The sequence below is a fragment of the Miscanthus floridulus genome, chromosome 5 (genome assembly GCF_019320115.1).
Source record: "Miscanthus floridulus cultivar M001 chromosome 5, ASM1932011v1, whole genome shotgun sequence".
Lineage (NCBI taxonomy): Eukaryota > Viridiplantae > Streptophyta > Magnoliopsida > Poales > Poaceae > Miscanthus > Miscanthus floridulus.
The window spans coordinates 11,225,336-11,239,358 of NC_089584.1; the positions used below are offsets into that span (position 1 = coordinate 11,225,336).

At 45.5% G+C, this 14,023-nt stretch overlaps 2 pseudogenes; one reads left to right on the forward strand and one right to left on the reverse strand.

Moving 5' to 3' along the window:
* Positions 1 to 2,903: 2,903 nt before the first annotated feature.
* Positions 2,904 to 4,693, reverse strand: LOC136451513 (mevalonate kinase-like; annotated as a pseudogene).
* A 4,108-nt stretch (positions 4,694 to 8,801) lies between these two features.
* On the forward strand, positions 8,802 to 10,591 carry LOC136451514 (mevalonate kinase-like; annotated as a pseudogene).
* Positions 10,592 to 14,023: the final 3,432 nt, after the last annotated feature.

A 14,023-nucleotide genomic window follows, 5' to 3' on the forward strand; every position in this document is an offset into this window, starting at 1 on the left:
CGGTTTTGCACGTTGCTTTGCTCCACGTTCTTCTTGGTGATTGGGCTGTAGGCCTTGTTACCAAGGCGCCTTGTTATCAAGGCCTATCTCCCTGTAGTATGGTCTATGGGGGGCTCGTAGGGTTCCCCATCGACAGTTACCCCTTCTCCCTTGTCTTGCTCCAGTTTGGATCTATGATACTTGGACTGCTCAGGTTTCTTAATGTTCTTGTCCTTGGCAAACATGTTCTGGAAGTGCTCTTCTTCTTCATCGTACACCAGGGACGATGGACCATGACTAGCAGAGCTGTTCTCCTCCTCAAACTGTCGCAGGGTCAGTTGAGCTACTGTCTGGCCATTAGCTCTAACTTGTTGAGCAATGAACTGTTGATCTGCAGAACACTTGTCAACCTTGGCATTGTTTAACTCAATTTGAGTTTTCATCTCTTGCTGGACAATACCCATATCCGTCATACGATTGAACAAGAGATTGAAATGATCCATCACCTGGTCCCACTTGGACTGGTCATCATCAATGCTCTTCGACATCTGATCCAACAGAATTTGGGTCTACTTGAATGGTTTAGGATTGGAAGGCTTAGACGGAGCCGTGACTGAAACTGGTGGAACAATAGGTTCGGTTCACACCTCCCCTATTGACTACTCCACACAACAACTAATCACCGCCGCCTGGAAGTGAGGCTCGACCGAGGAATTTTACACAGAAACAAGTGTCCCGCAACCCAAGTCGATGGACACTTCCCCTCCGAACGCCACCACACCGCAATTGAACTAGTTGACTATAGAATTTTACATGAGAACAAGCGCCTCGCAACCCTCACCACTGATTCAAGCGTGCTAGAAGGAAATGGAGTGAGAAGTTGGAGAAAGTCACACAAAGGGTCCACGCCACCGAACCAAATTGTTGATGTAGTCCCCCAGTCGAGAATCGTGCCATAGAGGATGGAACCGTCGACAAACGGGTGGTGATGGTGCCCGCTCACAGTCAATTGTGGACGAAGAGAAACCCGTTGCAGTGCCACCACACAGATGGAGGGCAGGAACTGCAGTGGATCCAGGTATCTATGGAGGAGGTAGGGTGGGTGGATGGAAAATTTATGGATCTCGGAATCGAGAGCGGAGGCCGAGGATAAACCATCTCTAATACCACTATAACATCCGTGGCTGCCGGCGTCAAGCCGTCAACGTGAGCACTACAAATGGTGCGGATCAGGGATGAACGCCGGTGAGGTAAGCCCCTGCCTTAGCATGTTTGTGTTTACTTTTCTTCGATGTGTTTCTCTTACAGAGTTCTAGCATTTGTATGCCAGTAACAAGACACTGGCCTATGGCCCACATGGCAGACACTGAGTACAAAGCAAACAATGAAAAATACGCCAAGCTAATAAGAAGACGTCTTGTGCCCTGTTGTGTCACCTGTGACACAGGGGAGGAGAGGAGTCGAGGACGGTAGCGCTCGAGGCCTTGGAGGCGATGACGGCGTCGAGGAGCGCGACCGCGTGAAACCGTGGAGAAGGCCACGAAGATTGGAGAAGCGCGAAGTTGAGGGGACCGTCAGCGGCATCAAATCCGCGCGGCTTGCGCAGCACGCTCCAACGGTGGCGGCATGCCGGTGCCCATGCCGGAGAGGGGCCGCGGCGCCCCCGGAGATCCGCGCGCGATGGAGAAAGACAAGTCGACGTGTAGCCGTGGAGGTCGACAGGAGAAGAGATCCCAGCAGCAGTCGGAGAGAAGAGGAGGAGCGCGAGCAGACTCGCGTCGTGAGCGATGGACTGCGAGAGGAGGCTTCGCGACTCGGACAGTAGCGGTGGAGAATCACTCGTGATCCCAGACTCCCGGTGGGAACTGGGGATGGCCGAGTTAGTCAATGGGCCTATGGTGTGGGTGGTTTTGAACAGGCCAAATATCGGGCCATATCTATTTAGCGGGCCGAGCCGGGCCGCCCAGCATACTTAGGTGGCAGCCCAAGCACGGCCCTAAACATCGGGCTGGGCCCATTAGTCACAGTGTCGGGCCGGGCTGAAACATCGGGCTTTAGGCCATGCCAATGGGCCGCAGGCTGCATGTCCATATATAATTTATAGAAAATAATAATATTAGAGTTGTACCTATTAATTAATTAATAATAACTGGAAAATAGAATTAGCACTTGTATCTACTAATAATAATAATAAGTACTCCCACCGTTGATTAATGAAAAATATCATTAGCATTTATATCTCTAAATAGGTTTATTATAAAAATATGATGAGATTAATCTAATGATACTTTTTTATATAATAAACATTAGTAATTTTTATTTATGTTTGGTTAAATTTAAGTTTGGTTGGCTCCTGGAAATACAAAAGCCATGTTCGCTTGTCTTATGAATCGTACTGTTTCAGCGAAGGAACAGTGTTTTCCTCTCACAACAAATCAGCGAACAGTATTTTCAACCATGGCTTTTCCGCAAAGCAATAAGGGCCAAAATGTGTTTGGGGCTCTTGCGTTTGTACCCTTGTTTTGTATCGAAATTGTGATTTTGCCCCTATTTTTTTGACTTTGTGAATTTACCCCTACTGTGCCGTTCACGAAGCACCAGTTTGCCCCTGCTCCGTCATCCACCCCTAACGGTGTTAAACTTTGTACAAAAGGACATGAATGCCCATGCGATTTTGCCCCTGTTTGTTATGCCTAATTGTGATTTTACCCTGATTTGGAATTACAGGACTATTCTCTAAGTAGATACCATTGAAGGGTCAGACAGATGAAAAACTTACAGGACTATTCTCTAAGTAGATACAGAACAGAAACTCAGATATGATGAAATCAAAGGATATTTAGAAATTTGAATAGCTACAGTTCCTGTCCTTCCACATTGATAGATTTATTCACAAAAAAAAACTTGTCTATTAGATGGAATGGAACCCAGAATCATTCTAAATATTATTAAGTAATGAACACTCCATTCCAAGTTAAAGAAATTTGACTTAGGACAAAGCCAAAATGAACTACGATGTCAAACGGAGGGAGTACAAGACAGGCCATTGTAGTTCTGAATCTGAAGTTCCTATACTGTCAGATTCTTTATTAATGCATATCAAGACCCAGATTTCTGAAAAGCTTTGAGTTGAAACGTTAAAGATTAACAGAAATCACACATAAGTTGTATGGTGTTTATTTTGTAAAACCATGAAGGAAAAGATGCCATTGTATGGAAGACAGAAGCCATAGCATCTGGATGCCTAGATGCTCTTTCAGACACACCAGCAACCAGGGCCTTTGTGTTCCTACCAACTCTTGTGTCAGTAATAAGCATTTTGACTGGGTTCCTGGACTCAAGGTTTGTCAGTTCCCCCTTCTTGAATTTGATCATTTTCCCTAGTTTCAAACATAAGATTTAGTGAACCAAAACAAACTTAGGAGAAATGATAAGAAGGCAATTAACATTCATATGATCTTATGATTATTAATAAATTACTTAAGTTCACCCATTTGCAAAGGTTTCCATGCCTTAGACCTAAAACTAACAAGAGTACAAGACTTCTTTGGTTAAATTACTCATTTCAATACATAGATACATCATCTATAAGTAGGTGCAAGTCAAGAACATATATAACTATCATACCATAAGTAAACTAGGGGAGTTGTTTGAAAAAATAAATAAGTGAACTAGAAGCAATCCTGACTGCGACAAGAGTGGCGGTGCCATTAAGCAATCAACCATTAAGTTATTGCGAACAACCTCAATACGAATTCCACTAGAGGTCAACCCTGAATGCAAAGGCATTTCAATACTACCAGTTTTAAATAAAGGTTTCAGAACTCATCAATTTCATAGCATACCGAAAGTGCTGACGGAATTGTCGATGCCAGAAGGCTTGCCATGAATGATCTTTTCCCCTTGGAACGCCCATTGGTTGACCAGCTCAAGATCACCCTTCTCCAACACCTCCCACCCCTCAGCACCCCTGTGTGCTCCAACACTGACTGCGCCAGCAGCCGTCAATAGAGCCCCTGACATGGACACACAGAATGCCGACGACGAGCCGAGCCCTGCACCCATGGGCAGGTCCGAGGTCACCACTGCCTTGCCAGGCCTGCATCTGCACAAGAACACAGCGAACAACCACATGTGTGAAAAAACGTGATGTGAGCACAGACTGCAAACGGGAAGGGAGAAGCAACCAACCCCAAATGGAGGTGTAGAGGAAAAGGAAAGCGGACAGACCGGCAGAGAGCCAGATCTTGGCCTCAGGGATCTCCTGGTCCTCCAAGAGCCTGGCAATGGTGGCCAGTTGGTCAGGGGAGCACGGCGCCGGAACCTCGGGGTTGGCGCTGATCTCCTCGCCTAGCGCCCCGCGGAGGCGTGAGCACGGCCACGAGAAGGTGAGGCCCGAGTCCCTGAGGTACAGCTCCACCGCGCCGGAGTCAGCGCCACCACCCTCTCCTGCGTGGCACCGGGAGAGAGGAGCTGTGAGAAGGGTACCAGCGGCGGCGACGCGACAAAACGAAGAACCGAAGAAGCCAGGGTGGGCGGGAGCACCTGTGGGGCGGAGGAGGAGGGAGGACCTGGTGTAGAGATCGATGGCGGCGGCGACGGCGGCGGAGCCGTGGACGACGGCGTGCTCGCCTGCGAGGATGATCTTGCCGGGCGCGCGGGCGCACACTAGCGCTGGTCCCCGATACCCCGCCGTGCCGGCGACTGCATCCATGGCACCGAAGGCGACGAGATCCGCGGCCAAAGAAAACGGAACTGGAGGACGGACTGGGAGGGTGTGTGAGCCGCGCGATCCCTGTCCTCGCGGCGTCCTTGGCTCTGGAGCTCGAGGTGGCCGGTACCGTCAGTAGTGCATCTACTGGGGTCGTCGCTGTCGGTCCTCCGAAGGTCAAACGGGCGGAGCTGCCAAGAAATAGGAACAGCGAACAACCACTTGTCGTCGGAACGGGTCGAGCGAAGGGGTGAGAAAGGAGAAAGGGACGGAGGGTATCGTTGTCTTTTGATATAGGTGTCTTTTCTTTTTTCTTTTTTTTTTTACCATTTAATCCAAGCATTTTAGACGGTGTTATAAAACAGGGGTAGACGGAAGCTTCGTTTGAAAAAAGCGAGGGTAAAATCACAAAGTTAAAAAAAGAGGGGCAAAATCACAATTGAAGTACTGGACAAGGGCAAGAACGCAATTCTCCCATATATATATATATATATATATATATATATATATATATATATATATATAAAAGACGCGCGGAGATACTGCCTAACCTACACTACGGCCCAAAAATCTTGTACTGTACTATACACATGCATACACCCATCAAATCAAGTGGCAAGTTCTCTATCCTGAGTCCGGCCTGGACCCAGGGTCTGTTCGGCTGATCTAATTGTTGCTGATTTTGATTCATTCAATAGTGTTTTACGAAAAAGAATAAGCTCAAGCTAAAACAAACTGGAATGTGACCCGCGAACACTTAGTACAGTTCTTGACAGCCCGCCGACCTTTCTACTCCTACGTAGTACAGTACTCGAGCTTCTCAATTTCAGTGGCCCGTGGTCACTTCCGCGGGGTAAAGGTACGCGGTGGGGCCGGGGGCTTGTTCCATCTGTACCTTTTTTTAAGGCTTTATTTAAATACAGATCGTAAAAGTTCTGGGTGTTAAATCGGATGTCATATGATGGTGTCGTATGAGGTGTTTAGATATTAATAAAAAAATAAATTATATAATTAGTCAGTAATTCGTGAGACGAATTTACTCAGCCTAATTAATTTGTCATTAGCAAATGTGTGTACCGTAGCACCACATTGTCAAATCATTGACTAATTAGACTTAAAAGATTCGTCTCGCAAATTAGTCATAAACTGTACAATTAGTTATTTTTTAGTCTATATTTAATATTATATGCATTAGTCAAATATTCAATTAGATAGGAAGTAAACTTTAGGGGAAAAAACCAGACAAGACCTTCGTACATGACTAAATTCTAAAGGGGGGCGGAGGCCGGACAAATGAGCAAAGCAAGGACTCCAACCAAGGAATCAGACATCAAAAGACACGGCCGGTTCCGGTTTGTGACTTGGTGCGCGGCGCGCGCCATGCAATTGCGAGGAAAGTGACCGTTGTTTCAGGCCTGCCACGTGTCTGATCCTTAGCTTGCTTGTTGCAGTCGGCACCTCGCATCGCATCGCATTGCATTATCAGCAGCTCATCACCTCGCCAGCAGCTAGCGACAGTATAATGGACCGGTAGTTAGTGATGAATGATCTTTTTTAGATAGAGAAAGCTTATGTGTGGATTGGTATTGGATTTTTGGTACTTGATTGACTCCGCGTGACTGATGTGAACATATATATACTACACCAACGACTACTACGTTAATATATTGTAAGTAATTTTAAGGGTGCTAATTGGAGAAAGAGAGAGATTTCTACCCTACTCTGGATGTTGGCAGGGAAGGAAGGCGGTGTTTAGTTGTGCAAAGTTTGCGCAGGCAAACTTTGCATAGTGAAGATTTCCTACTATAGCATTTTGTTTGTATTTGTGAATTATTGTCCAAACATTGACTAATTAGGCTCAAAAGATTCGTCTCGTAAAGTTAAAGCAAATTGTGCAATTAGTTTTTGATTCCGTCTACATTTAGTACTTCATGCATATACCGTAAGTTTGATGTGACAGAGAATCTTTTTTTTACATAATATACTTTTCAAGAGTTTGGAGAAACTAAACGAGGGCCTGTCTCTACTCGATCTCTAGCAAGTGCTAGATTTTGCTCACGCGTTTTCTTGTCTATATCCAGCTGTCATGCTAAGGAAATCGGGGTGACAAGACTTGGCCTTTTAATCCCATGGCATGGTGCTTCACGTTGGACTGAAACAAGTTTCGGCTGCTCAGCCATGATCGTGGTACGAGTCGTCCTTGGAAAATTGGAATATATGCGTTGCACAGAACATCGTGCTATGGGATCGTGCTGACTCGATCTTTAATTAGTTTCTCTCCGCCATCCAATTGGAATATATGCTTTTTGAGAGAACATCGCGCGAGCCGCCCGAAAGAAAAGAATAAGTGAGATTGCTTGTATAATTGAGATGGTGTTTTTTTTTTGTGGATATAAAGCTCCGGTCTCTCTAACAAGAGGTGGTACACACAATCATTACAAACAAAATGGAAAGAAGAAGAAGAAGAAGAAAAATGAGGTCCAATATATATATATATATATAAGTAAACAACATAGAATATTATACTTAAGGTACAACTCAAAAACACATATCAACCCTGTGTTACAATTACATAGAAATTTTTGACGTGGTTGCTCATACTATCTTGCACTACTAAGATATAAATGGTCAAGGTCCATAAACCTCTATTGTCCTACAAAATGAGGATGATGTATAGTACATCTAAAACATCTCACATATCTCTGAAGCCCACCTATTCTCAGTGAACCAAACAACTATAGCACCTGACCGGCAAACACAAACAATAACCAATGCAATTACAGGATGATTGACATTCCTTTAGGTCTTATTTGAATGTATGTGTATCCACTTCAATCCACATGTGTTGGAGTGAATTGAAATAATTGAACTTTGTTTAATTCCACTCCAATCCACTTCAACGCATATCGATCAAGATGAATACATACGCATCCAAACAAGACCCTAACAATATTTGCGTTGCTTCTTTCCACCAAAAAGCCTCGTCAAATTATAGCATTCTCTTCTATACCATACAATCAATAACAAGAAGCAAGGGCACCTAACCACGGAGCTGGAATTCTGACGATGTCTTTAAAAAGGTAACAACACTATATGGCACCTACGACGCCTGCCCGTCAGGGGAACATACTCACCACCTCTAGCAGAGTAAAGGACAAAGCAGGGACAGGAGGACCCTTTCGAGGGCCACTTCCATGCTGGATGGATGAGCTGGCTTGCCATGCGAGCTAAATGTCCAAAATCATAAAGTTTTTTCCTCGTTGCAAAAATGTATGTATCAACAAAAAAAATAACATTTAACAGCTTGTCGTCCGTAGAGTAGGAATAAAATCGGACAAGATACAAACGAATATTAAGGATAGCGAAAAGGGTAGTCGTTTCTTCTTTTTCTGTTTTTTGGATTTGGATCGAATATAGATAGTGTTGGATATGTTAGATATTGATATCTATGTATTAGAAATCCAACTTTGAGTATTCGGATACATTATGTATATTAATATTTGGATTATTCAAATATTCAGACCATTTTTTGACGGATGGATATCACGCATGGGGTTAGATCAACCTGTGTGAAATATTCCCATGGCAGTGAAATACTTGTAGTTATAGAGCCTACTCCTTTTGTCCTAAAAACACATTGGGAGAATTGCGTTCTTGCCCTTGTCCAGTACTTCAATTGTGATTTTGCCCCTCTTTTTTTAACTTTGTGATTTTACCCTCGCTTTTTTCAAACGAAGCTTCCGTCTACCCCTGTTTTATAACACCGTCTAAAATGCTTGGATTAAATGGTAAAAAAAAAAGAAAAAAGAAAAGACACCTATATCAAAAGACAACGATACCCTCCGTCCCTTTCTCCTTTCTCACCCCTTCGCTCGACCCGTTCCGACGACAAGTGGTTGTTCGCTGTTCCTATTTCTTGGCAGCTCCGCCCGTTTGACCTTCGGAGGACCGACAGCGACGACGCCAGTAGATGCACTACTGACGGTACCGGCCACCTCGAGCTCCAGAGCCAAGGACGCCGCGAGGACAGGGATCGCGCGGCTCACACACCCTCCCAGTCCGTCCTCCAGTTCCGTTTTCTTTGGCCGCGGATCTCGTCGCCTTCGGTGCCATGGATGCAGTCGCCGGCACGGCGGGGTATCGGGGACCAGCGCTAGTGTGCGCCCGCGCGCCCGGCAAGATCATCCTCGCAGGCGAGCACGCCGTCGTCCACGGCTCCGCCGCCGTCGCCGCCGCCATCGATCTCTACACCAGGTCCTCCCTCCTCCTCCGCCCCACAGGTGCTCCCGCCCACCCTGGCTTCTTCGGTTCTTCGTTTTGTCGCGTCGCCGCCGCTGGTACCCTTCTCACAGCTCCTCTCTCCCGGTGCCACGCAGGAGAGGGTGGTGGCGCTGACTCCGGCGCGGTGGAGCTGTACCTCAGGGACTCGGGCCTCACCTTCTCGTGGCCGTGCTCACGCCTCCGCGGGGCGCTAGGCGAGGAGATCAGCGCCAACCCCGAGGTTCCGGCGCCGTGCTCCCCTGACCAACTGGCCACCATTGCCAGGCTCTTGGAGGACCAGGAGATCCCTGAGGCCAAGATCTGGCTCTCTGCCGGTCTGTCCGCTTTCCTTTTCCTCTACACCTCCATTTGGGGTTGGTTGCTTCTCCCTTCCCGTTTGCAGTCTGTGCTCACATCACGTTTTTTCACACATGTGGTTGTTCGCTGTGTTCTTGTGCAGATGCAGGCCTGGCAAGGCAGTGGTGACCTCGGACCTGCCCATGGGTGCAGGGCTCGGCTCGTCGTCGGCATTCTGTGTGTCCATGTCAGGGGCTCTATTGACGGCTGCTGGCGCAGTCAGTGTTGGAGCACACAGGGGTGCTGAGGGGTGGGAGGTGTTGGAGAAGGGTGATCTTGAGCTGGTCAACCAATGGGCGTTCCAAGGGGAAAAGATCATTCATGGCAAGCCTTCTGGCATCGACAATTCCGTCAGCACTTTCGGTATGCTATGAAATTGATGAGTTCTGAAACCTTTATTTAAAACTGGTAGTATTGAAATGCCTTTGCATTCAGGGTTGACCTCTAGTGGAATTCGTATTGAGGTTGTTCGCAATAACTTAATGGTTGATTGCTTAATGGCACCGCCACTCTTGTCGCAGTCAGGATTGCTTCTAGTTCACTTATTTATTTTTTCAAACAACTCCCCTAGTTTACTTATGGTATGATAGTTATATATGTTCTTGACTTGCACCTACTTATAGATGATGTATCTATGTATTGAAATGAGTAATTTAACCAAAGAAGTCTTGTACTCTTGTTAGTTTTAGGTCTAAGGCATGGAAACCTTTGCAAATGGGTGAACTTAAGTAATTTATTAATAATCATAAGATCATATGAATGTTAATTGCCTTCTTATCATTTCTCCTAAGTTTGTTTTGGTTCACTAAATCTTATGTTTGAAACTAGGGAAAATGATCAAATTCAAGAAGGGGGAACTGACAAACCTTGAGTCCAGGAACCCAGTCAAAATGCTTATTACTGACACAAGAGTTGGTAGGAACACAAAGGCCCTGGTTGCTGGTGTGTCTGAAAGAGCATCTAGGCATCCAGATGCTATGGCTTCTGTCTTCCATACAATGGCATCTTTTCCTTCATGGTTTTACAAAATAAACACCATACAACTTATGTGTGATTTCTGTTAATCTTTAACGTTTCAACTCAAAGCTTTTCAGAAATCTGGGTCTTGATATGCATTAATAAAGAATCTGACAGTATAGGAACTTCAGATTCAGAACTACAATGGCCTGTCTTGTACTCCCTCCGTTTGACATCGTAGTTCATTTTGGCTTTGTCCTAAGTCAAATTTCTTTAACTTGGAATGGAGTGTTCATTACTTAATAATATTTAGAATGATTCTGGGTTCCATTCCATCTAATAGACAAGTTTTTTTTTGTGAATAAATCTATCAATGTGGAAGGACAGGAACTGTAGCTATTCAAATTTCTAAATATCCTTTGATTTCATCATATCTGAGTTTCTGTTCTGTATCTACTTAGAGAATAGTCCTGTAAGTTTTTCATCTGTCTGACCCTTCAATGGTATCTACTTAGAGAATAGTCCTGTAATTCCAAATCAGGGTAAAATCACAATTAGGCATAACAAACAGGGGCAAAATCGCATGGGCATTCATGTCCTTTTGTACAAAGTTTAACACCGTTAGGGGTGGATGACGGAGCAGGGGCAAACTGGTGCTTCGTGAACGGCACAGTAGGGGTAAATTCACAAAGTCAAAAAAATAGGGGCAAAATCACAATTTCGATACAAAACAAGGGTACAAACGCAAGAGCCCCTATAGACTAATAAAAGTTATCCGTCTAATATATATCAAATCATGCTAAGACGAATGGTCAATTTCACATAAAATTTCAAGATGCATTACTTATAATTATGAACATTTTTTCTTTATTAATATAATGCAAACTATTGATACAACACAACATAGAGTATATTTCTCTTCTACATAGTCTTGCATGTTCAATGCAGTCCAAATTATCATGCTTGGAATAGCTGTCGTGTCTTGCATAAAATCAAGAAACATATAGATTATCGATAGTACTGTTGCTTTCGTGAAATCACAATCTTCACTCTTAACCTCATGAATGACAACTAACGCGTAACACCCCAGGCCCACTCTACCGAAGGGTGGGCCCCACCTACGTAGCAACCCATTTGTGTTTTCATCCTCGCTTCGCGCAAAACGGTTAACCAAAGGTTACTACGCGTCCTTGGCCTGATTATTTAAGCCGATCTGACCATCCTAGGATTCACAGTTTGGAACCAAAGTCTAGTTGCACAGTGTTTTGTGACGCTACATTAACTCGCATGAACAGTGACTGAGCAGTGCTGCGCCGCGGCAGTAATCCGATTTTGGCCTCCCCCGGTGCTACAGTGCCCGGCGCTACCGTCTCGGACCACAGCCCACGCATGCAGTTACGGTGCCTTGGCCCAATCAGAATTCGGCTCATTTAGGCGGGATGTTACACCCACATACTAGGGAGAAAAAACTTAGTATCCTATCCAATCTATGGAACCGCCGGCACCTATCGGTTCTCAATCAGCGCCTCCTCCATCCTTCTGTCTCCCTAGCGGAGGGCGAGCCGGCCCTTGCCGCCGCCGCTTTTTTTTTTTCGTGCCCCCATGACGAGGCCGAGCCGGCATCTTCTACGAGACCGGCTAGGCCACCACTCCTTTGCTTTGCGGTCCACCGTCCGAGATGATCAAGCCGTGACAACCTTACGGTCCCGGCGAGATCGCGTCTGCGGTCTGCCATAGCCAGAGAGCGCCATCGCACGTGAAGACCCAACTGACCTCAATTGTCCGGTCGTCGGTGAGCCTCCCTGCATCTTCCCTTTGTCTCTCTGACACTCGCGCCTCATGTTCGTTTTCTGCTCATCCGTCCGTCATGCCAGCCTTCCATGCCAAGTGCATGCACCGCCCTGTGGGAAGTCCGATGCTACTTTGTTTGTCGCCTTGCTGCTGCTTGCGATAGTTGCCTCTGGCCTGGAGAGTAGAAGCTGCCGCTACGAAAATGATGTTGCCTACCAGGAACGTACGAACTACGAAGCTGCAAGACGTGCTCCAGGGCAGGTCCCTTCTATCTTCCATGCATGTTGCTTTCTAACTTCCATGCATGTTGCCTTTCAGTTAATCAACCCTGTTTTGTTAATTGTCTACAGTCTGTGTCATGCCGTGTTCTATCTAATAATAACCCATGATTAGAATAATAAGATGCTATCCTCCTATAGTCCTAACATACATCTTTGATCAAACGCTTCATCCTTTTATTAGTAACGTTTCGGTCTCTTCTTATGTGGCGAGTGGTGACATCATGACTCTTATGCTGCAGTGATACTGAGCTTTGAACTGGCTTGACACGAGAAAAGCATCGAGGCATGGAATTTTTTGAACGAGTCAAGTAATAATTGGGAAAATAATTTGATCTTTATGATCTTGGTTTAGCTTGATGTATAATGATTAAAAAAATAATGCTTGATCGATTTTAAAAATGAATAAATGCTAACTAATTTGTAATGGTTTTTAGATGAGCCGCCATCATATGCTTCCTACGTTGTGGATGAAATAGGACATCTGATCGCCGGAGGCAGGTGACCAAGTTTTGATCCCAACGAAGCACCACCAACATGACATAATATTGGGCTGGTTGCTTCCTTACTTCTCTTGTTTAATTTCTGCATTATTGGCTATCACCTGGAGGATGACGTAGGGCTCGCCATTGCTTAAATTATTTGTAATTATATGCTAACTGGTTTGGCATATTAATTATTCAGAACTGATTTTGTTGAATCTTTGCATCCAGGTGGTTGCTTCAGATTTGAGTTGTCGTTCATGAGGCTACCGAGTGAAGATTGTGATTTGGCAAAAGCAACAATACTACATATAATCTATGTGTTTCTGACATATGGTATGATTAAAAAAGTAATGCTTGATCGATTTCTATATTGAAAAAATACTAACTAATTTCTAATGGTTTTCAGTAGAGCCACTATCGTATGCTTGCTATGCGTCGTGGATGGAACGGGACATCATATCGTCGGTTAAACAAGGGGCAAGAGGCAAGTGACCGAGTTTCGATCCCAAGCAAAGCATCGCCAACATCACTTAATATTGGGTTGGTTGCTTCCTTTCTTCTCCTGTTTAATTTCTACATTATTGGCTATCACGAGTGGATGACGTAGGGCTGGCTATTGCTTCTATTATTTGTAACGACATATTAATCATTCGGAGCTGATTTTATTGAATCTCTACAACCAGGTGGTTGCTTCAGACATGATGTAACACCCTAGGCCCGGCCACACGGCACAGGTCCACTCTACCAAGGGGTGGTCCCCACCTACGTAGCAACCCGCTTGCGCTTTCGTCCTCGCTTCGCGCAAAACGGTTAACCGAAGGTTACTACGCGTCCTTGGCCTGGCTATTTCAGCTGGTTCGGCGAACTCAGAATTCACAGGTTTGCTACAGTGTTTTCTGTGGCTACAGTAACTTGGTGCTACAGTACCTGAGCTCGGTCCGGCCCAACGGCCTGGGTCTCACATCCACCCACCCTCAAAGCAACCTGAATTCGGTCTAGGCCAATGGGCTGGGTCTCACATCCACCCACCCTCAAAGGATTTCGAGGTCCTCGTCGAACTATCGAACCAGCTTATCCATACGGGACAAATGTTCAGGATCGTCTCTCTTGGCCGCGTTCATATTTCTAGCTCCTCGACCCAAGTGTCATGCTCTTGCAGAGCCATGCGCAGCCTATCCGAGCTCTCGAAGCCATACGTCCGTGAA